Here is a 26475-nt window from a genome sequence, read left to right as displayed (position 1 = left end):
GAAAAATAATGCCAAGAAATGTAAGGAGTTCAGGACTATCAGCCTAATATCGCACTTTGAGAACATTCTCTTACGAATACTGAATCGACGTTTATATTCTAAGATGGAAGAACAGTTAGGAGGAAGAGCAGTTTGGCATCAAGAAGGGAAAAGGTGCAAGAGATGCAACTGGACTGCTAGGAGAATTGGCGAAAGATACCTAGAGAAGAATAAAGAAGTGTATGTAGTATTTGTGGACATAGAAAAGACTTTTGACAGAGTGGATTGAAATAAACTGATGGGGATCCTATAGAAAATTGATGTGGATTGGAAAGAGAGAAGACTGTTCAATAATCTTTATATGAAACAACGAGTCAAAGTCAGGATAGGAGAAGAAATGTCAGAAGGAAGTGAAATTGGGAGAAAAGTACGTCAAGGATGTCCTTTATCACATACTCTGTTCAACATCTACTTGGAGGATTTAGTAAGAATTGTTTCAGAACATGGGGGGGGGGGGGAGAGGTAAAAGTAAGAGGCAGAAGAATAAAGTGCATAAGATTTGCTGATGATATGACATTGTTAGCAGAAGAGGAAATGATACTAAAGGATATGCTACTGAAACTAAATTACAGCTGTGAGCAGTATGGGATGAAGATAAATGCAAATAGGACTAAGAGCATGGTCATAGGAAGAAAAATACAGAAGATGAACTTGCAAGTGGACAGTAGAACAAGTGGACTTCTTCAAATACTTGGGGTGTACTATAAGCAGTAACATGAGCTGCTGCCAGGAAGGCAGGAGGAGGATAGCAATGACCAAGGAAGCTTTTAATAGAAAAAGGAGTATCTTCTGTAGACCTCTGGAAAAAGAACTAAGGAAGAGACTAGTGAATTGCTTTGTATGGAGTGTGACATTGTATGGGGCAGAAACATGGACATTACGACGAAGTGAAGAGAAGCGAATAGAAGCAGTTGAAATGTGGATATGGAGAAGAATGAAACGTGTGAAGTGGACAGACAGAATAAGGAATGTGTTGAAAAGAGTGGGTAAAGAAAAAATAATCCTGAAACTGATCAGGAAGAGAAAAAGAAATTGGTTGGGTCACTGGCTGAGAAGAAACTGCCTACTGAATAATGCACTAGAAAGAATGGTGAACTGGAGAAGAGTTCAGGGTAGGAGAAGATATAAGACATTAAGACATATGGATCATATGAGGAAACAAAGAGGAAGGCTGACAATAGGAAAGATTGGAGAAAGCTGGGTTTGCAGTGAAAGATCTGCCCTTGGGCAGAACACTACAGTAAATGAATGACTTCGGCAAATTCAAGTTGATAAATTGTTGACAATATGTTTTTGAGTGTGTTCACTTCCAAGTATGACATACGGTACGGACAGTGGTAATTTATGTGCTATACGTGAAAAAAATCACGTAGACTATTTTGTTAATAATAAATGAGTGTGATTTTTCCAAAAGAGTGAAAGGGTAGTGATCATTCGTGTGCAGTGCATAATTGGGGCCAAAAAAGTAGAGAATTCCATTGAACATTTCCTGGTATTTACTTTGTCAGCAGGACCACGATATAATGTATTTTCAATAGAACAATGTGTAACGGAATTAATTTAGACAAGAATGAAAAATGGTGACTTCGAGTGCTAACAGAAGAGAAAGTGGACAAAATTCTAAACTGTCTTTTGAACTAGTGTTGAGGAGATTTCAATTCTCTAAAACGGAAACTTTCTGTGTTAGTCACTAGACACACACTACATGACATATGTAGTGCTAGTATAGCAACGTTGAAATCGAATTATAAGAGTGTTTGAAAGTCTCCCTGCTCAAAAAGATCTAACAGAACCTACATATAAATCTAACTTTCAGGTATAGCTCCATGTGAAGCTGATTTGAATAATTTCAAGGGAAAAAATTGTTCCGGGGCCGGGTATCGAACCCGGGACCTTTGGCTAAATGCACCAACGCTTTACTAACTGAGATACCCAGAAACTCTACCAGACACCGAATCAATTTTTTCCTTTCATGTCCACATACCTCAAAGTAGACTGACAACCGTCAAACATCCAACAATGAGTGCACACAAACTCTGTGTTACTTGAATTGTAGTTTTCTGTTATCGAACAGTGGCGTTTATTATGCGAATCTAACTTTCAGATATAGCTCCCTGTGAAGTTGATTTGAATAATTTCAAGGGAAAAAATTGTTCCGGGACTGGGTATCAAACCAGGGATCTTTGGCTAAACGCACCAACGCTCTACCAACTGAGTTACCCACGAACTCTACTGTTCTCCAACCAGGAGATAAACCGCGAAAGGAATGTGCTTACTATTGCGTCATCTATTGGAGCGAAGTAGATAGATAATATTAGCGTTATAACGTCAGTTTAAAAATCATGCGCTCTCCTCCATATGTTATTTCCTCTATGGAGGGATTAAAAGACCTAACAGTGATCTAATTTTGTAACTAGGGTAGTATGAAAATGTGTTATGGTTTGTGCTTTGAGAGATAGCCAATAGAGATATGAATACCCACGTGTGTGACCTTATGACATCAACATTCATTCACAGCATCACCCCGCTTCGTTTCATTCCCGTGAGACTTTCTCGTGGTTGGAGTACAGTACCAGACATTGACACAATTTTTCCTTTCTTCTCTCTCTCTCTTTGAGGTATGGGACATAAAAGTAAGAATTAAGTCGGTGTCTGGTAGAGTTCCTGAGTAGCTCAGTTGGTAGAGGGTTGGTGCGTTTAGCCAAAGGTCCCAGGTTCGATACCCGGCTCCGGAACAATTTTTCTCTTGAAATTATTCAAAACCTACATACATACGAATAATTTCCGGCAAGTTAAATTAAATTAGTAGGAGTTGTACCCCGAGTTAAGAGAATGGAAAGCCAATGTTATAGCCACTAGGCTAGCAGTACATCCTGACACTGGGGAGAGAACCATTTTTTCAACTGATTTTTTGGCAAGATTACTTTCTTTAGGAAACGATTTTATGAAACTTCATTTACAGCGATAAAATGCACATATGTGTATTACTGTACTACTTAAATCCCGAAGTCATTAATTCTATAGTTTTTCGATCCAGCAACAGCAGCAGCACCATCTGTTGGTGCTCCATCACACCAGACCTCAATGTGATCAATCTTAGCTATTCATAACTTATGTTGACACTGGAAAAAAATCTTGACGTGATCTTGATGGGAAATTTAGTACGGTCCTGTTACCAACTATTTATATCGATACACCTCTAGAAAACCGGGAACAAGAAGCGAGATACCCTGGCAACGAAGTGGTAGGGGTGCCCAAGTAAGCAGTCTATGTATTGTAGACCTTTCTTCAAGATGTATGGATATTTCAAATGACATTATTATTCTCTATCACAGAGTATTTTGTTATTGGATACAAATAGTCTAAGTACTAGAAATTGTCAACAGTAACAAATATAAATGATACTCGGGAGGAAATTAAACACAGAATAAATATGGGAAATGCCTCTTATTATTCGGTTGAGAACCTTTTATCATCCAGTCCGCTGTCAAAAAATCTTATCGGTTGTTCTTTATGGTTGTGAAACTTGGACTCTCACTTTGAGAGAGGAACATAGTTTAAGGGTGTTTGAGAATAAGGTGCTTAGGAAAATATTTGGGGCTAAGATGAAGTTACAGGAGAATGGAGAAAGTTACACAACGCAGAACTGCAAGCATTGTATTCTTCACCTGACATAATTAGGAATATTAAATCCAGACGTTTGAGATGGGCAGGGCATGTGGCACGTATGGGCGAATCCAGAAATGGATATAAAGTGTTAGTTGGGAGGCCGGAGGGGAAAAGACCTTTGGGGAGGCCAAGACGTAGATGGGAAGAGAATATTAAAATGAATTTGAGAGAGGTGGGATATGATGGTAGAGAATGGATTAATCTTGCTCAGGATAGGGACCAATGGAGGGCTTATGTGAGAGCGGCAATGAACCTCCGGGTTCCTTAAAATCCTGTAATTAAGTGCTAGAAATTGCAATTGCCTCTGTACGCAATGTTCAAAGTGGAAAATTGATCACTTTTATTCTTCTTATTATTATAAAATATTATCACTATTACAATTATTATTAATATATATATATATATATATATATATATATATATATATATATATATATATAGAATTGTAGTGTACTTTGTAAATTTGTAGTGCTTTTTGTAGCGCATTTTAACTCCTGATTGAATGTTAGAGAAGGCCGTATGGCCTTAACTCTTCCAGGTTAAATAAACCATTATTATTATTATTATTATTATTATTATTATTATTATTATTATTATTATTATTATTATTATATACGTAGTTATGTATTTATTAGCACTGCAATTGGGTATACTCCCGGCGGCAGTGATATATAATATACAATAACATTATAATAAAAAATACAAAAATTATAAGAATGAAATTACCACATTTACAACAATAAAATAACATAGATAAAACAAACGTAAGATTAATTCTAGCTAGGACCAAAGACTATGCTATAAGTAATGCCTACTATAAAGCATACCTAAACAAATGTAAACCTAATTTACAAGTAAACCTGTTTCTATTAAACCAGCTATTGTCAACTTCAGTAATTACAAGTCATGTTAATTAATTACATATCAACTTAATTATATCACACAACTTAGATAATGACAATGCACCTACATTACTATTAAATCTCAGCCTAATATTTTAAATCTTTCCTTAAATGCATTGATTTTGAGAGGACCATCCTGAAGGTAAGCTGTTCCAATCTACTATTGTGCGGTTAAAAAAGCATAATTTTGCCACGTCTGTTCTTTGTTTTCTGCATTTAAACTTCATAATATCATCAGCCCTGCCTAAGTATGATGATGTCACTAATCTAGTATTGATGTCGATCCATGCTTTGTGTTCCATTTGTGCCTTAAACAGTGCGGCAAGTCTGGTTTTTCGTCGCCTTGATTCCAGAAATTCTCACCCAAAAGTGTTTTATCTCTTCGCCATGTTCCTTCCACATTTTTACATATTTTGCTGTCCTGCGTTTGACTTTTTCTATTGATATTTTGTATTTGCTTTATTATTATTATCATATTATTATTATTATTATTATTATTATTATTATTATTATTATTATTATTATTACGTTGGTGGAATAATGGTATAGATAATAGGAGTTCCCTAAAAATAATACTTACTTAGATTTCGGCTTTGTTGCTAAAAGTGAAACTTTGTTTCATATGCATTTAAACCCGGTTGCCTGGCATACAAAGCTGGCACATTAGTCACTGGGATAGCCACTAAGCATTATACCAGACTCAAAAGTCAATTTCAGTTCGTTACTGAAATGTAACTATCTCAAGTGATTGCTTGACAGAACCAGTTATTAGCCTAACCTGCCATGCAATGTACTGGATAGAATCACGCTGCGTACTTGGTTGTAAACAATGCTTGCGGTTGCTGTGGATACCGGGGTTAATACGCAGTTAGAGAGAGGGCAGCCGTGTGCAGCCCTGGTGTGTTCTATACCAGATAGGATCTGACTGTGCCGAGGGAATGCAATTTCCTCAACAACCCTCCCTCTACGAGGGAGAAAAAGTGCATACTTCACGCGGTGTTTACACCATGAAGACTCACATACAAAGCAGAAACAAGGAACAAGACGTACTCCATTCAGGAGTATGTACAGCTTCCCTAACCAGATAGAATGGTAGCACAAGAAAATAAAGTAACAAAGTCTTACTTCCAATACGATGCGCCCATGGTCTTGACTGACAGCTATTATCCAAAGCACCTTGAAGAGACAGCATTCTTTCTCTCCCAGATTGTAGAAAAAATATACAGAGTGTTAAAAAAAAATATCCAATATTTTAAGAGGTGCTAGTATGCATCAAAACAAAAAAAAAAAATGTATATAGGGACCGGATTTTTATGTAATTACATATTATATTCCTTTCAACCTAACCGTATATAAATAATAAATCTTTGCGAATCTTGTAATTACCATTAATATATTAAAATTTGATACTACATTTTATTCCATATTTACTCCACATTACATATTATTGCTTGATATTACATAAATCTACATATTTAGGGGTTTTATGCATTTTTACTTCTTTAAAAAAAAAATTCTGCTGGGGAAGTTTACAATTAAAAAGCCTTTTTACCTACCCCAGAAAGGATATATTTCGAGACGAACCATAACGTTCTTAGTTCCAGGAAATAATAGAGGCACTCGCCCCATACCGCACACTGTAAATATGAGTGAACAAAAGGCAACCTTTCTCATACAACTACCTTGTATTGTAAAATTCACTCAGAAAGTAGCATTGTCTTCATGCGGTGGAGTGGGACGAGGACGACATGATTTGTCTCGAACTATAATTGTTCTGCATACATCTTAACTAGCCGTTCCCTGCAATTTGCAACCTGACCCACCCTCTTTCTAATCCTTCCAGGGAAAATCCGTGTCAAGTCTGACATGAGCCGCAATAAAGTAGCAGACTTTTGAAAAGAAGCTGCAGTAAAGGAACAAACTGGAAAGATGTTGAAATATTAAAATAAATAGCTTTCCAGGTTATTATTTGACCTCTTTACTTTAAATTTAGTAGATCTATACGAAAATTGGATTTTCCGAGCAATTAGAAAGTATGGTTCTCGGCTGGAATAATCCTACCCTTCTGAATGAGACAGGAATGTCACTTTTCGAACAACAGTTTATAAATGTCTATATTTTGAGGTTTTAGTAGGTACTGTACTTTGTTTCTTACAGGGAGCAGCTAAAATGCATGTGTCCCACATCTCCTCTTATTTTCTCCTAATCCAGTGCTTGCAGTACTGTTGTGTCATTCATTTCACTCAGTTCTCTAGTTTTAGTACTTACACTATAAAGTGCAAGTGAGTTTATCTAGTGTTTTTAACTAACTAAAATGGCCCCTGTATCTTTAACCCTAATGACAAAAATAAAATCATGGATTTCGATGGACGAAGCTTTCACTACAGATAGAAAAATAGTTATGTGTCAAATGTGCGGTAAAAAAGTCGGGTGCTCTGTATCTTTAACCCTAATGACAAAAATAAAATCATGGATTTCGATGGACGAAGCTTTCACTACAGATGGAAAAATAGTAATGTGTCAAGTGTGCGGTAAAAAAGTCGGATGCTCTATGAAATCACTATTGGAGAGTCTTACCTATCCTATACCTACCAGATATTGATATTAAATATTTTCATGATTTTACATATTTTATTACATATTCAGCTTATTTTTCTTACATAAACATGTACATATTTCACACCTTGATATTACATAAAAATCCTGTCCCTAATAATAAACATGGGTCCTACAACACATACTTTCTGAGATCTGAACACTTGTTCATAGGAGGTGCTCAATGTGACGTCCATTCATGGCAATGCATTCCTCTGCCCCTGGGCGTAAGGAATCACATACTCTTTGAAATTTGTCTTAATACGTTAATAAGAAAGTCCTGATAACGAGTCCCAGTTAATATCTGCGGTAGCACGCATCGCCCTATTAATCTATCACCAAGAACGCTGTCCATACGTTGATTGAGAATCGGTACTGATGCCTTGTTTGTTCAACTGCATGGGGATTTTCATCAGCCTACACATGCTAATTACCAAAATTCACAACACCATCTCTGTTGAACCCCGCTCATATCCGCAACCAAACTTTCGTTTTCAGTATTCCTTGCCACGTATCATTATTCCATGCCAGGGGTGTCAACTACGGTATGATTATCTAGTAGTCTGCTGTACTGAAGGGGAGAGAAATGCATTGCCATGAATGGACGTCACATTGAACACCTCCTATGAACAAGTGTTCAGATCTCAGAAAGTATGTGTTGTAGGACCCATGTTTATTATATATTATTTTCTTGTTTTGATGCATATTATCACCTCCTAAAATATTGGTTACTTTTTAACACCCTGTATATGTATCGTATATACTGTATGTATAATGTCAACAATTCTTTCATGTAATTGTGGACCTTACATTTTCGTATACGGTGCCACCACTACATTCACTACATGTACAGTCTTAGAAACAGCTGATCGCTCACAGATACTTTCAAAGTCCCAGAAAGGAGACACTGTGCATGATCAAAGGACGAGCGATCAGGCTCACAAGCGAACCACTAGTTGAGGTAATAACATTCGTTGATTCGTTCTGTTTCGTTGTATGTCGTCCCTAAATAGCTAGAACAAGTACCAGGGAAAAGAATTTAACGTAAATAAATAATGCGATAATACCTACTGTATTTATGCAACAAGTGCGAAATGATAGCGTTTTAAGCACGAGACGTGAAAATTGTCGGGCGGGTGCTTAAAACGCTAATTTTCTCACGGGTTTCTTAAAATAATTTGTATACAGTAGCTCGAGAAACTCTAATGTAGCTATTGATATTTTTAAGATAATAAAGACTGATGTTAAATACGAAAGAGTATTACATTCGTATGGAAAGAGATCATGTACGAGTAGTAGGTTAGGTTATTTTACAATGCTTTATCAACATCTCAGGTTATTTAGCGTCTGAATGAGATGAAGGTGGTAATGCCGGTGAAATGAGTCCGGGGTCCAGCACCGAAAGTTACCTAGCATTTGCTCATATTGGGTTGAGGGAAAACCCCGGAAAAAACCTCAATCAGGTAACTTGCCCCGACCGGGAATCGAAACCGGGCCACCTTGTTTCCCGCCCATACGCGCTAGCCGTTACTCCACAGGTGTGGACACGAGTAGTAGGCTATGGTGATTATTTTGCTGGTTGTTTAGAAGTTATTTAAGTGTAGTTCTGCTTGTCATGTAATTTTGGTAGTAGGCCTATAATTAATAATTATTACAGCGAAAGTGATAAAATATACTTAGGAAACTGAGTGATTCAGAAGTGAATAATAGATATATATATATATATATATATATATATATATATATATATATATATATATATATATATATCAAACATTCAAATCTTGTAATTTACAATTTAAATAGTTGCGTTGTGAATATTTATAGGTGGTCTGTTACAGTCTCACATCAGTCCAGCTCTTAGCCTGAGTTATTTAAAAATGACATTTTACAAAACCATGATCTGAAGTCGCTATTTCTTTAAATAAACGAGAAGGCAAGTCTTATGAATAACGCTTTGTCTAGACCAGTGATGTCAAAGCAAGCGCATTTTTTTGACCTTGACGTCGTGCGCGGGCAGCAAGCGCTAAGTATGGAAAGAGGAAGGGTTGTGTATATGAATAAGCAACCTGTTGGATTAAGAAAACAGTGGTGCACAAACTTCAAACGGAACGTGAAATTGTATGTCGTTACTTTGATATGGCTTCTTTCTGTTTAATATTATCTATATTGTCTGTGAAACAAAAGTACTAACACCAATTTCTTAATATTTCTGTTGTGTTTTAAATCTTAATAACATAATAGAGAGTTAAGAAGGAATATTCACTTAAATTCCATAGTAGTATAATATTATAGCTACTGTATTAAGTGGATGAAACACATCATTCATAAATAAAGTGATATTCTACAGAAAGAGATTGAGTATGACATGATAAGTTGGAATTTATATTGATGGTATCTTTAGCCTTACAAAAGTAATCAATAAACTAATCAAAACAATATTACAGTACAAAGCGAAGTTACCTAGGTACTGTATCCGTTTTAAGTGTAACTAATATTACATAACAAAACTCTTATCGCATTATGCTTCTAAGGTGATATTTGTGAGCAACTTCCTATCATCAGAATATTAAATTATTTTCTCGAAATCTGCTGAAGCTATAGAGCTGACATTTTTACAACACATGGGCACGTATCTTTTGCTTATGATGTAACAGTAGTTGCTTTGTTAATTCATTTTCTTACAAACAATTTCCATGCGAATATTTTCAAAATTTTCAAAACACTATCTTCAGTAATACGTATATACGGTATATTACATTTAGGCTACTAAATAAATAGGTCTATACCTGAAAATTTCACTTTTCTATACGAAAAGTTGAGAAAATATTTCTTTTGAATAAAAAAATCAAACTTGTGAAAAATGAGTATTAAAATTAAAGCTTACATTCTTATAATGCACTTATACTTCTCAGGCAAATCTAAAAATTAACATGGATATAGTTTTAATAAGTTCTCATCCCTTTATCTATTGAATCAGTGGTGGCCATCCCTGAACATAGCTCGACCAAGCGGCATATACCATCTCTTTCGTCTGTCTCTTTCCTTTCCGCTGTAAAGCGCTCAGGCTCTCCTGGGCTCTAAAGCGCGCGCTTGCTCCTGTGGGCATCAATTGACATGCCTGGTCTAGACTCTAGAGAAAGTCTTGAAGTTGAATATCACAGCCATAGGCGGAGAGAAAACCGTTTCCTTGGGGGAGCAAAGCAAAACCATAGAATCCCCATATAACGGAGTTATGGGGAGACATCATTTACCTCCTCCCCCCGTTATAGCTTGTTCGTGATACAGTACAGTATATCGGGATATGATCATTTAATAAAGGTATTTTCGGGGGCATGTTTCTTACAGTGTTACATCCATATCCGCGATGTTTCGAACCAAGTTGTATAGAGCTTAAACTGTATGTCTAATACAAATTATAATAGGGTATAACTAAAAACAATCTCCCTCTTTTTCTCTCTCGTACAGGAACACATGCATGCACAATAAAACTACGTAACAGTGCTAACAAACTTTTTTACATTAAGTTAACCCTCCTTAAGATATCATATGAAATGTAAACTCTAATTATTTTATTTAATCTCGTCTTTAATTTTACACGTTATACAAGGATCACTTTCCTTTTTTCTGCATTATTGTGCAGTGTTAGTCTACTCATATTTCTCCAAGTGGCGGCCTGAACACCTGCAGACTTCTACAAGCTGTTACAAAAGAAACATTACAGTGCTTCCATTCCTCAAACGAGGTATAGCAATTCTTATACATTCAGAAATTTAAAATAAATATTATAGTCCAGACACATGATCTGAAGACATTAATTCAACAATTTAAGCACAGAAACTTAATCATAAATAAAAGCAAAAAAGATCTTTCGAATTCAATACTTTCTAACGTTAATAGCAAAAAAGGAGTCGAGTCAAGTTTGGGGAGACAGTGTCCCCCGTACCCCCATAACTCCGCCTATGGTCCCAGTCCTTCCGTATTAAAAAATTGTATATTTATTCATAGTCAAGTTCATATTCATAATTATAATCAGGACGCTTTCATGTAGTGGTTTCCCTATTCTATATTGATATCAGAAAAAAAAATATTAAAAATGCCGAACGATTGAAGAATGGGAAATTGTACACAGATATAAAATAACTTCCCTTAGACTGTGATTTCTACTATGAAAGTTCTGCTACTATTTATCTTCCATAAAGTAAATGCTAGTAAATAACAAAACCACGAAAAACATTGTAGGGCCTATAGAAAAATAAATTATGTGAATATATTCATTTACTAGACTACATAATCGTATGTGTGTGAGATCTTACGTCACTCATTTCTGTATCCCATGAACTGCTATGATTTCAGTGATTTTATAAGTAACTCATCGCAACGTTCAAAACCCAACATGCAGTTGCAATAACGGTGAAGAAACAGTAGACCATATTTTACTCTAGTGCACGAAGTACAACACTGCCCGAAACAAATTGGAAAGGATCATAAATCTCACCAAACAGACCTGATCCCATTACCAAATACTTAAAAGAATAATGTAAATTCAGAAGAGAGGTAAATTTAGAAAGTAGCAAAGTGTATAGCAATAGGGAAATACAAATATGGAGAATGGTAATACTAACTGAAGATAAACGAAACGTCGAACAGGTTAATAAAAATATAAAATATGAATTTCAAATTATATAGATAATGAGTACACAAAATAGATCAATAATGAGTAATAAATAGCAATGAATGCTTTAGTCGAGAGATTATATTGCAACATATTAAATTTTCATCAATAGGGGATTGAATTAAGTAAATGTAAATACACAATAAAGGAACAAAATATCAAATACAATATCAGCACATCTAATAATAATGCAAAATGTGAATATATACTAAGCAAAAATGATTCTCAGATTATTAAATTCTAGTCATTATCATAAAACTATGACATTCTGTCTCATCTCATATGATTGTAAGAAAATTGTAATCTTGTAAGCACAAACCAGACATGTAGTATTATCAGGACGCCTGGTATTACATATGTCATGGAGCATGTTGTTAAATAAAGGAAAATAAATAACTCATATAAATGTTTTCGATTCTTATTTTCTTTCTCAAGCTGTGTTCGATTGGAAGCATAGATATGAAAAAGTGAGAAATATCTCTCACTCAGTTTTTTTGGAGGACGACAAACCGTGCGATTTTATTTGTAGGTGGAAAGAAGTGCCGAAAACTACATTTCAGGTATCAGGACGATCATACTATTAGAAGAATTATGAGATAGATGTTAGTGAAGGTGATGTCGAGAATGAAGACGACCATAATGATGCCCATAGTGACATGTTAATCATGATGTTATTCATAAAGATAAGGATGATGATGATGCTGAAAGGCAAGACGTTAATGATATTGAGAGCGAAGAACTTGATGATGATGATGATGATGATGATGATGATGATGTTGATGATGTTGAGAGCATGTAATTGATGTTGAGAATCAGCAAGTTGAAGATGATACTGAAAGTGAAGAAGTTAAGTGTGATAGAATGAGAAAGTTGATAATTATGACATTGAGAGTGAGGTAGCTGATGTTGAGAATCAGAAAGTCAGAAAATTGAGGATAATGCTGAAAGTGAAGTTAAGAATGATGATGTTGAGAGTAAGTAGTTGATGTTGAGAATCAGCAAGTCAGCAAGTTGAGGAAGATACTGGAAGTGAAGAAGTTAAGGATGATAGAATGAGAAAGTTGAGGAGGAGAAGGATGATGATGATGATAAAAGTGAACAAGTTAACGATGATGATGTTGAGAGTGAAGAAGTTGAGGACAATGATGTTGAGAGTGAGCAAGTTAAGGATGATGATGTTGAGAGTGAGCAAGTTGAGGATAATGATGTTGAGAATAATGACGTTGAGAGTGAGCAAGTTGAGTATGATGAGTAGTAGTAGTAGGGTCTAACAAGGGCGCGTCAGCTACTATGGCTATTTGCGCCCTTATCTAAAATTCTTAATATAACAAAGACATAAATAATATAATAATCAGAGTGCTAAAAGAACTAAAAAGCGTTGTCACGATAAAACGAGGCACACAAATGTAGTATACATAAGGTGATTTCTACAGAATCATAAAAGTGAGCAATTCTACCACACTAGGTGGAATTCAAAACAAACAAATAAAACAATAAAACTAAGGCCATCAGAGATAACTTGTGAATCATATTTTAAAACCATAAAATTTTATAAAATATTCGGATGTATAAAGTCCGAAATGTCAACAATGTAAAATCAAATATAAAACAACAAATGTAACCGCCGGATGTAAAGGGTCCGGAGGATAAGTAAAACGGATCAATAAAAAACTAAATCACCTTATCCAAACCTGTATTTGATCAAAATCTCAGAACTGCATTTGTACAATTAAAATCATTTCCAAGAGCGTCACGTAATGTCGGCCGAATTCCATATTGCCTCCGTGCATGGTCATATTTCCTGCAACGCAATAAAAAGTGTTCCACCGTAAGTGGAACATGGCACATATCGCACTCCGGCTGAGGTTCGCCACGTAGGAGATGGCCGTGTGTCAGATGACAATGGCCAATCCTCAACCGGGTGAGTAAAACCTCCTCGTGTCGCGACGTTCTTGTAGACGAATCCCAAACTCGAATAGTATTCTTTATATTTCGTAATTTGTTTCCCTCTTGTGCAGACCATTCTCCTTCCCATTGCCACCAAATTTTATATTTCAAGTAGTTTCAAATGTCCTGCCACCTCTCGCGCCAATATACCAGAGAGCCATTCAGTGCGCCAGTCCTGGCTGCAGCATCCGCGGCCTCATTTCCTGGAATCCCTACATGACCAGGGATCCACACTACTCCAATCTCATAATCAGAGCAAAGGAGAGTATGGAACAGCTGCTGAGTTCTTAAGACAAACGGATCATCACAATTAAAAGACTGCAAGGACTGGATGGCACTTAAAGAGTCGGAACAGATAAGAAATCTGCTCCGAGGTTGCCTAATTAAAAGCAATAAAACTCTGTAAAAAGCATAGAGTTCAGCAGTAAAAACACTAGTATATTGGCTTAGTCTGTATTTAAATATCTCTCCATTTGTAACGAAGGAACAACCAACACAATCATTTATCCGGGATCCGTCAGTAAAAACTAATGAATAATTTGGATATCGGGATAAAAGTTCACTAAAACGAAGTCTATAAATAAAAGCTGGTGTAAAATTCTTAAAACAGCGGCTCAGACTTACATCAAACATGGGACGTCGCATAATCCACGGTGGAGTGATGGTATACTCCAGTGTGCGAACTGATGGTAGCTGTATATCCAACTCAGAGAGCAGTTCACGAAACCGCACACCTGCTGGACGAAGTCTCCGTGGATTTTCACTGTATCGGCCGTAAAGAGACGAATGATGGAAAGAGTCGTAATAATTGTGCTCAGGCTGCGAGCGGAGCTTAACAGCATATGAGCACAACAACACATTACGTCACCGATACAGTGATGGTTCTCCTGCTTCACAATAAAGACTCGCTATCCGACTAGTTCGGAAGGCCCCTATAGCGAGTCGTATCCCATGGTGATGGATAGTATCTATGAGACGTAATTTAGATTTATTTGCTGAGCCATAAATAAAACAGCCATAATCCAACTTTGATCGTATAAGAGCTCGATAAAGACGTAATAGCACTGTACGGTCTGCACCCCAGCGAACCCCTGACAAAAGGCGTAAAATGTTTAAGGATTTCTCGCAACGCCTTCTCAAATCACGTATATGCGCCTCCCACGTTAATTTATAATCAAAGATAAGGCCCAAAAATTTCGCAGTGTCTGTATATTGCAACTCCACTCCATTCAGACGCAGTTCAGGATGTGGATTTAGTCCACGTTGGTTGTAAAAGTGGACACACTGCGTCTTCTGAGTGGAGAATTTAAAGCCATTGCGAACAGCCCACTCTGATAGTACGTTGATGACCAGTTGCAACTGTCGACCGATGGATGGAAGATATCGGGAGTTGTAAAATAGACTGAAGTCATCAACGTGCAAGAGAGAAGATACTCGGCCACCCACACAGTGGGCAATTCCATTGATCGCAATGCAGAAAAGAAGAACACTTAATACAGACCCCTGCGGAAAGCCATTTTCTTGGAGATATTCGTTAGAAAGTGTGGTGCCTACTCGAACTCGGAAATACCGCTCTGCCATGAACTTCGCAATAAATGTTGGTAGACTGCCACGAAGTCCCCAATCATGCAGAGTTTGTAGAATGCCATACCGCCACGTGGTATCGTAAAGAAGACCGCCACAAGATGTTCCTTCTTGAGGAAAGCATCTCTAATGGCGGTCTCTAGCCGAACAAGATGGTCTGCGGCTGATCTGTGCTTACGAAAACCACCTTGGATATTAGATAATCGGTTTTCCGCGTTTGCTTATCATCTTTCCCATAACCTTGCATACGCAGCTGGTAAGACAAATTGGTCTATAACTGCCAGGTAAAGAAGGATCATTTCCTGGTTTCTAGACTGGGATTACAATGGCGGAACACCAAGCAGATGGAAATACACCCTCAGTCCGGATCTTGTTGTACATTGCCAGAAGAAAGGATTTTCCAGCTGGCGGAAGATGGCGTAGCATACGGTTATGGATGTTATCAGGGCCAGGGGAAGTGCCAGGGGATGCGTCCAGTGCCGCCTCCAGCTCCTCGGATGTGAACGGTGCATTGTATTATTCAGTGTTATTAGATGTAAAGTTCAGAGTTAGTTTCTCCGCAGTATCCTTAATTTTTTTAAATTCCGGATTATAATTGTTTGAGCTGCTTATCTTGCAAATGAGTGAGCGAATATCTCTGCAATTTCTATGTGACTGGTGGTCGTTACGCCGTTGTTCAGAAGACCCGGAATTACAGAACTACGTTACCCCATTATCCGACGGACTTTGTCCCACACGATGTTAGCTGGGACGTTCTTTTTTAATGAATTGACGTAATTTGTCCAGGACGTCTTCTTAGCATCGCACACAGTGCGACGAGCTATGGCTCGAAGACGTTTAAACTGGACAAATTTTTCTTGGGTCGGATGGCGCTCAAATTGGCGTAAAGCACGTTTGCGGTCTCGGATTGCATCTCTACAGGCGTCCGTCCACCAAGGGACAGGGAAGCGTTTTGGCCTGCAGGACGACCGGGGGATAGATAATTCCGCAGACTTAATAACCACATTTGAAAAGTGCTCTACGACGGAGTCCACACTTTCATATCCAATATCATCGAATGATATGGACTCCGAAAATCCGACCCAGTCCGCCTTTTTAATAATTCAGTTTGAAGAGCGAGTTTCCGCAGGACGTAAAGCGGACATACGCATTCGAATGGGGTAGTGGTCACTACCACGAAGGTCATGAATAACTGACCATTCGAAATGCGTGGACAAAACTGGGCTACAATGGAGATGTCTGTCATGGAGAAAGTACCGTAAGCCGAGGATAGATGTGTTGCTTCCCCGGAATTTAGGGTAAGCAGATTAAGGCGGGTACATACCTCTGCCATTTTATTTCCTCTGTCATCATCAGAATTAGAGCCTCAAGAGTGGTGAGATGCATTAAAATCTCCGACTAACAAATATGCAGCAGGTACCTGCGATAGAATGTGTTCCACGTCATTAACTATGTAAGGTATATCAGGGGGCATATAGACACAAACTATACAGAACTGGACACTAGATAACGATATTCTAGCTGCTATACATTGATGAGGAGTGTTAATATTGATGATGGAGGAAAAGATACATTGGCGGAGTAGGATGGCACAATCTCCATTGGCCCGAATACCGGCAAGATGATCGTACCGGTAAATATTGTATCCTGAAATATTCAGGGAATGTTCGGGTCGGAGGTGTGTCTCCTGTAGACATAAAATAGCAGGGTTCTCATGATAGATCAATTGTTGTAGTTCTGTATATCTACTGCGTACACCGTTCACATTCCACTGTACAATATCTGTCATCGCGAGGAGCTAAATCATGATGGTGGCTTCACAGGCGATCTTCTCTTTTTTTCTTTTCTATTGATTGATGCCTTTGTCTGCGACTGCTTAATCTTGGACTGTGGCGACTCACTTGCAGATCGTCGCACTATTGATCGTGATCTTGATCGAGGACGTGATCGAGAACGTGATCTCGATCCGCCACCCGAACTAGGAGCGCGACGTTCCGGTGTTCTACCAGGCCTAGAATCTTTCTCTGCTGTCACGGCAGCGATCTTTCTAGGTACGTAAGGCCTGATATCCAGCCCACACGAGTCGTCTGACTCAGCAGTCTGTGTCGCAGAGTCAACGTATGTCTGGGTCGCGGTCTCAATTCGCTTCCCAGGCATACTTGCGAGAGGTGGCGTCTGCGTGGATGCATCAATTCTCTCTGTTTCCTTCTGCAATACTGAGGAATAAGATTCTTCTGTCGCCTTTTTTTGTTGGTCTAGAATACGCTTACGCGCCTCCAAAAAAGTAATATTTTCTCGGACTCGGAGCTCTTGGATATTCTTCTCTACCAAATACGTCGGGCAATTTTTGGAATTAGAAGCGTGATCCCCAGAACAATTCACACAGTGCTCGGCGCCGGCAAATGGGGATTCCCCATGGTCAGCACCGCCGCACTTTGCACATATGATGTTGTTTGTGCAACGTTTTTGCGTATGTCCGAACCGTTGGCACCTAAAGCACCGCATTGGATTCGGCACATACGCATGCACAGGGACACGCTCGTACCCAACAAAGATATATTCTGGCAAGAGAGACGTTTCAAGGTCAGAAAGACTGTGCTCAGAGGTTCAGTCCTTCCGTCCCGATTACGCAGTAAACGGTAAGCCTTGGACACGGACTGTTCCGCCAGCTCTAATTTGATCTCTTCATCGGACATACCATCTAGAGAATCCGTATGCACAACTCCTCGCGTGGTGTTCAGCGAGGAGTGTCGCTCTACTCTGATTGGGTATGATCCCAGCAACTTCGCTCTCAACAGTGTTTCACTCTGTTTTGCAGATGCAGTCCCAACAAGGAGACTGCCATTCCTAAGTCGAGTTGCATTTCTGACCTTGCCTACGAGTCCGTCGAGCGCGCGTCTCACGTAAAATGGACTAATGTTTTTCATTGTTTTTTCCGTCCCATCCAACGCGATACTAATAAACTTTGGAGGCGGCACTTTAATTATTACCTTCTCAGAGTCCAATTCCATTGCAGTGTTCGTATTATTAACTTCAGTTGTGCTGTCTTTTACTATTTTCATTTTCTTTTGTTGCTGTTTTCTGGAGGGGAAGAGGAGCGCGAAGAGGCCATTTTGAACTGGCCCCCCTACGGAACTGTCGGCGTCAGCCTGCCACCGGGGGGGGGCGGAAGAAAAAGACACCAAAAAAAGTCTTCTCGGTCTGTGCCGGCCGTGGGGACCCTCCCCACAGCCCGATCCCAAGCAACCCACTTCACGCAAGTTACCCTTCAAATTGGTCATTACACACCTAATGGAAAGTCTTACACCAGAGGCGTGTCGCAGTTTTATGCCCCTACCACGGGAATAACCGCCCGTGGCTCCCCACTCTACACTGAACACAACCGCCAGACTACTTCGGCTAACTCCGACCTACCCTCCCAAAGCCGGAGCAATCCGAGACCGCACGCAGCTTCAGGGGACTTGTGGTTGATTACACTGCGACACCCATACGTCAGCGGTAACACGTCGAAGCGATATATCCGCCCCGGCGAGCAGAGTCGGTCACCGGGACGTTTAAGTCGCTCCGGGCCCCCATTGGGGCTCTACGTGAGTGTACATGACTACTGGTCCGGGCTCCGCACCTAGACTTGCATATAGGGGCAGTATGAAGGGTCCACTATTGCTTCGTTGCTGGGCGCCCTGTCGGACCACACAAGTCGGAAGTCGCGCTCGAAACCGTGGGACAGGACCACGGAGAAAGGAAAGATCCTCGCTGGTGAGACGGGAGTTATAAACCTAAGAAACTTAACCTAATAATATATATAAGAATTAGAAGGGGAAGAAGAATGAAGCCTCATCAGGCATTGTTAACAAATCCCGTCATGGTAACGGACGTGGCAAAAACTAACAGCGGGGATGGAGAGGTGAAAATGGCTGTGATGATATGGTGGGCGTTCCGCATGCAATGGTGGCCGGCGAGGAGAAATACAGTGATGAAAAAGATGACAGAACGAAAAGGGCTGGGAGGTGATAAGGCGATTAATGTTCGAAAAGAAAAGCACGAGAGCCACCATTGCATCCCCCGGTCACCAACTTGGCGGAACCCACCTCGACCGGGAGTATGATGATGTTGAGAGTGAGGAAGTTAAGAATAATGATGTTGAGAGTGAGGAAGTTGAGGATAATGATGTTAAGAGTGAGCAAGTTGAGAGTAATGATGTTGAGAGTGAGGAAGTTTAGGATAATGATGTTGAGAGTGAGGAAGTTGAGGATAATGATGTTGAGAGTGATTAAGTTTAGGTTAATGATGTTAAGAGTGAGCAAGTTGAGAATAATGATGTTGAGAGTGAGGAAGTTTAGGATAATGATGTTGAGAGTGAGGAAGTTGAGGATAATGATGTTAATAGTGAGCAAGTTGAGAATAATAATGTTGAGAGTGAGGAAGTTTAGAATAATGATGTTGAGAGTGAGGAAGTTGAGGATAATGATGTTGAGAGTGAGAAAATTGAGGATGATGATGTTGAGAGTGAGAAAGTTAAGGATAATGATGTTGAGAGTGAGAAAGTTGAGGATAATTAAATACTTAAAAGGTCAAAATACAACAGTGTTCATAAGTGAAGATTAAAAATAATGGACATAATTATTACAGTTGTCTGAACACTATTTATTGATAAAATAAATAAAATGAATAAAAATGGTTAGAAACCATACATGTTTCGGGGGCTACGCTCCTCCATCTTCAGTCCTCTTTAAGATACGACACGCGGTAGAACATCTACACCGTAGTCGTGGTACAACCACTGAAGATGGGGGAGCATAGCCCCCGAAACATGTATGGTTTCTAACCATTTTTATTCATTTCAATTATTTTATCAATAAATAGTGTTCAGACAACTGTAATAATTATCTCCATTATTTTTAATCTTGAGGATAATGATGTTAATAGTGAGCAAGTTGAGAATAATTATGTTGAGAGTGAGGAAGTTAAGAATAATGATGCTGAGAGTGAGGAAGTTGAGGATAATGATGTTAAGAGTGAGGAAGTTGAGAATGATGTTGAGAGTGAGGAAGTTTAGGATAATGATGTTGAGAGTGAGGAAGTTGAGGATAATGATGTTGAGAGTGAGGAAGTTGAGGATGATGTTAAGAGTGAGCAAGTTGAGAATAATGATGTTGAGAGTGAGGAAGTTTAGGATAATGATGTTGAGAGTGAGGAAGTTGAGGATAATGATGTTGAGAGTGAGGAAGTTGAGGATGATGTTAAGAGTGAGCAAGTTGAGAATAATGATGTTGAGAGTGAGGAAGTTTAGGATAATGATGTTGAGAGTGAGGAAGTTGAGGATAATGATGTTGAGAGTGATTAAGTTTAGGTTAATGATGTTAAGAGTGAGCAAGTTGAGAATAATGATGTTGAGAGTGAGGACGTTTAGGATAATGATGTAGAGAGTGAGGAAGTTGAGGATGATGATGTTAAGAGTGAGTAAGTTGAGAATAATGATGTTGAGTGAGGAAGTTTAGGATAATGATGTTGAGAGTGAGGAAGTTTAGGATAATGATGTTAAGAGTGAGCAAGTTGAGAATAATGATGTTGAGAGTGAGGAAGTTTAGGATAATGATGTTGAGTGAGGGAGTTGAGGATAATGATGTTAAGAGTGAGCAAGTTGAGAATAATGATGTTGAGAGTGAGGAAGTTTAGGATAATGATGTTGAGAGTGAGCAAGTTGAGGATAATGATGTTGAGAGTGAGCAAGTTGAGGATAATGATGTTGAAAGTGAGCAAGTTGAGGATGATGATGTTGAGAGTGAGCAAGTTGAGAATGACACTGAAAGTGAGGTAGTTGATGTTGAGATTCAGAAAGTCAACAAATTGAGGATGATGCTGAAAGTGAAGAAGTTAAGGATGATAATAGAATGAGGAAGTTGAGGATAATGATGTTGAGAGTTAGCAGGTTGAGGATAATGTTGAGCGTGAACAAGTTGAGGATATGATGAAGAATGTGAGCAAGTTAATTATGATGTTGAAAGTTAATTAAGGTGTTGATAGTGAGAAAGTTGAGGATGATTATGCAGAGTAAGAAGTGGAAGATTGGTCTAATGGTGACAGTGAGGAAGTTTGGAATAATGTTGAAAGTGAGGAAGCTGAGGATGAGGTAAGTGTTGTGTGATTATTGATAATTTCAAATTTAGTGAACGTAAAACCAATACGGATAACACTGTACCTTTTAGGTGTACAAACAAGAACTTTACTGTTGTGGCAGTAGTACCGTTGATAATAATTGTGAAAAAAAAATTGTTGCTTTACGTCACAACCATTTGGCCCAAATTGTAATTCAGAGGCATAATCTAATTGAATCACTGAAATGAAAAGCTAATAGTAGGCTAGATCTACTTTTGTAAACACAGTATATCACGATTGCAAAAGTAATATCAACCTTGTGTATCTCGAAGTGTTGGGTGATCATTTTCAAACACGCACATAACTGAAACATTTCACAGAAAATCTAACTTTGACAATAGAGTAATATATACTACATACAAATAGTAAAATATAAAATACTTCAAGATTTTTGGGAGGCGACACAGCCAACATCCACGCGGTGTCCCTGGATAATGCTAACAGGCTGTAAAGACTGGAGACAGGGTGCGCAGTCTACTCGTAGTTAATACAGTGCGCAGTTGTGTCTAAATTCCATTCACATTCGTTATAGTTTTAATCTGATTATGCACAATCGTGACACAACGACTCAGCTAAGTTCTCATCAAGCTTCTGCTAGGCTTGTCACAAACCATGGCATACCGTTGTTACAGGTAAAGTGGTGCTTGCCTGTATTCAATCTTGATAATCGACTTTTCTTTAATTTGACATTCAAAATAATAAAGGCTATTCTTAGGCACGATGGATACCAACAATACAAAAACCTGTCAATCTAGAGCATCCACCAGTCACTGAACGAATATTGCACACATTTATCACTGCCAATGTGGCGCTATAATCCAATTTTCAATACTTTTATCACAACCACACACATTTCAAATCTTATTGTACCATATATACATTAACACATTTAGTATATCATGAAACATGTGAAATGTAATTATTATGGAAGTCGCCATAGCGTCATCTTCGGACTAGGAGTATTAGTACGATCCACTTCTACTAGATGGAAACCAACACGACTGGCAGAGCCGGCAATACATGAAAACTGAAATGATACTAAATGTGAGGAGTATTACTACAGGTGTGTAGTATTATGTGACAGGTTAAGTTAGGTTTGATTAGATGTGTATTATGTGACAGGTTAGGTTAGGTTAGGTTTGATTAGTTGTGTAGTATTATGAGAAAGGTTAGGTTAGGTTTGATTAGTTGTGTAGTATTATTACTACGTTGGCAACACTGAAACCCACTGTTACATTAAAGAAATATTGCGGTATTCTTCGTTCACGCATGACGATTTTCGTATATAAGTTAGGTACGTGTTTAGGGTGGGTTGGGCTTACAGCTCTCCCAGTGATCACATCAATTTCTACTACTCAATACTATAAATCCAAGGCATTTTCAAGGTATTTTATCAAGTTCCTATTGTGGCTGGAACATAAGAAAGATTCACTCAAAAGCCTTGATATTCGGAAAGTAATAATCGAAGACCGAAAGCGTAACAAAGTCAAAATTGGCATAAAAGCTTGAAAGATTTAAGTCAACCACATCCAACAAAATCTTTGTTGAAAATTGCGTTGAGTTACTTCTCGTAATTTCAGAATTGAAAATCTACCATTACACTACCTTATTACTGACAACATCACATGACAAAATCATCCTTTGTCCAATGTATACAAAGCATAATAAAAGTCCAAACTAACCTAACCTGTCACTGATTCGTGTTAGCAAGGCATAGCGTGAGTGTTTAGCCAAATCAGGCCGTGTCTCAAAGCTACATTTTCAGCTGAAGTGAACTAGATTGTTGACTAAATAGCCGGATGTGACGTCAGAAGTTATGATCCAAAGCTACATAGTGCATAGCAATCAAGTCCATAGTAGCTAGTAAACGAAAATGCTTGCTTGATTGCTGACTTGTTCACTAAACAAACATGGATACCTTATCAGCAATTGGGGTTATGAAATTTGAAAATGCTTTGGAAGTGAAATAATGTAAATATAATGTAAATAACACGTTAACTTTGAACACTGACATTGTTAGTACCTTCTGTAAAATGTTTTAAACATTTTTGTAATATATTAAGCCCTCATCTTTTCCACATAATTCGTAATGAAACTGCATTAGGACACTGCCTTCTTAATTTAGTGCTGCACCGTGATGTCATGGTTTTTAGAAAAATAGTCCATGAAGAAGGCCATGTTTCAAGCATACATTTCCAAAGCTCCCTAGTGTGTAGTTTACAAGTCACCTAGTTGCTAGTCACTAGTGTGTAGTATGGACTTGAGCTTTGAGACACGGCCTCAATATAGTTTTCAATTGCTTTCGAGTAAGAAGGGCGAACGAACACAACTGACACATAGCAACCCATGATTTACAGTACGTACTGTAGCCTGTATGTATGGTGTGAAGTTGATTAAAAAACTTTTGGAGACTAAGAAAATGTTCCATCTCCGAATTATTGTGTCTTGGCTTCGCTGAGTACCATTTATACTTTTCAGTGAATATTTCATTTTGTCCAACAACAGAACTATGGCTTCGTTTCTACTTTTAGATCTTACAGGTAGAAATTTCTAACATTCTTCATACACATATTTTATTATTAATTATTTTAGAGTATTATGTAGTATGTGGTTTGTTTCGTACCTCATTAGAAGGTGACCGCATAATGCTTCTTATACACTTGTCTGGCCGAAAATGTACATCTTCTTCAGCTTTTCTTTTATCTACAGTTGTTACAGCGTCTAAACATATTACTTGTTCTGTTTCCTAAAGTTCATGATTAACACACACACACACTCACTTTAGAATATTTTGTATCACTACACAGTGTCACATTTCATTTTCTGTTCGTGTATATAATTTCACTTCTCCATTTCACAACACCTACTACCTTTGAAGATTTTATAAACACATGCATATTGCTTTTTTGCGTAGCCAATACGAATCTCACTAGGAACATCCATTTGCACAGACAGGAAATCACCCCACACACCGACTACTTACTGATGCAAAAAATGAACCATAGTAGCTCGTATCTAGAGGTCCGTGCTCACAATTACATTCGATATATCGATGTATACCATGACTTTTTTCGTTATGAAAACAGGAAGTCGCGTTGTCATGATCATTTGCACAAATATGGACTACTGATGTATCGAATGCCATGACGTATAATGTTACTTTTAATTTGTTTTTAGAAATTGAATACTACAAGTACTGTACCAGGCCACTATTGAGTTCTTAGCTTTTCCAAAAGAAAATGACACTACCCATCTTTGGGGTACTCGAGCTGATCGGTCTATGAACTGTACTCGTAAACATACACCCTGAATGATTCAGGTTAGGAATTAACAGCCATCCAAATGTGCTACCTCTTCTGTCACAAACTGTTTCTGATTTTCAGGCAAAGAAATATACAATCACCCCAAAACTTCCTACGACCTTTTCTTTTTATCTTACATTATTTATATCACTAACTTTTGCATCTTCTAGCTTATCTTCCAAAATTTTTTATTATTATTTTGAGAATATGAATGTATTATTTTGTGTATTTGAGTAGGCCTACATACAATCATGAAGCAACTATGTAACAATTCTATAACAGCAAATAATGACTTACATAATACAATAGTGGTCCACACCTGTTGAGTAACGGTTAGCACGTCTAGCCGCGAAACCAGGTGGCCCGGGTTCGATTCCCGGTCGGGGCAAGTTACTTGGTTGAGGTTTTTTCCGGGGTTTTCCCTCAACCCAATATGAGCAAATGCTGGGTAACTTTCGGTGTTGGACCCCGGACTCATTTCACCGGCATTATCACCTTCATCTCATTCAGACGCTAAATAACCTAAGCTGTTGATAAAGCGTCGTAAAATAACCTACTAAAAAACCTACTAATACAATAGTGTGTATACAGTAAGATGATCTTATCAAAGAAAGGGCCGATTTCATCAAAAAATGTAAAAAGATACACTAGTATGTGGTATGTTAATGCAAGTCGCCCCGGGTAGCGCGGTCAGTAGATTGCTGGCCTTCTATGCCCGAGGTCGCGGGTTCGATCCCAGCGCAGGTCGATGGCATGACAGACTCATGTTAGAAGATTTACTGACACATAAAATAACTCCTGTGTAAAAAAGACAAAATTCCGGCACACCGGCAACGCTGATATAACCTCGGTAGTTGCGAGCGTCGTTAAATGAAACATAATTTGGTTTTGTTAATACGTGCTAAAATATTAACATTTGAGACGCCAGAGACCCACATCAAGTGCACACAAACTCTGTGTGACTTGGAATTGTGGTTTTCTGTTCATGTACCTACAGTAACGTTTATATTATGCAAGTATAGTTTCTCAAGTAAAGCTCACTGAGTAGCTCAGTTGGTAGAGCGCTAGTACGTTCAACCAGACATCCCGGGAACTATACCCGGTCTCAGAACAATTTGTCCCTTGAAATTATTCAAGTCTACTTCACAGGGAGCTTTACCTGAAAAACTAGACTTGTATAATTTGGACACACGTTTATATCAACGTTTTTTTTCTCAGAATAATTAATATTATCACCCCTTCAAAAGATTTACTATTCTTTCTGAATCACCCTGTATGTACAACATTTTTTTACTTGGTTATTTAACGATGCTGTATCAACTACGTGATTATTTAGCGTCGATGGGATTGGTGATAGCGAGATGAGGCAGAAGATTCGCCATAGATTACCTGACATTTGCCTTACTGTTGGGGAAAACCTCGCAAGAAACCAACCAGGTAATCAGCCCAAGCGGGAATCGAACCCGCGCCCGACCGCAACTCCGGATCGGCAGGCAAGCGCCTTAGCCGATAGAGCTACGTCGGTGGCTTACAAAATTTTAAGAGATATTATTTAGGCCTAGTGATTTTGGAATTTTCACTTTTTTTAGATATGTCTCCTCTTACA

Source organism: Periplaneta americana, chromosome 6, assembly GCF_040183065.1.
Source record: "Periplaneta americana isolate PAMFEO1 chromosome 6, P.americana_PAMFEO1_priV1, whole genome shotgun sequence".
In the NCBI taxonomy this organism is placed as follows: domain Eukaryota; kingdom Metazoa; phylum Arthropoda; class Insecta; order Blattodea; family Blattidae; genus Periplaneta; species Periplaneta americana.
Note: the sequence above shows the minus strand (reverse complement) of the source record.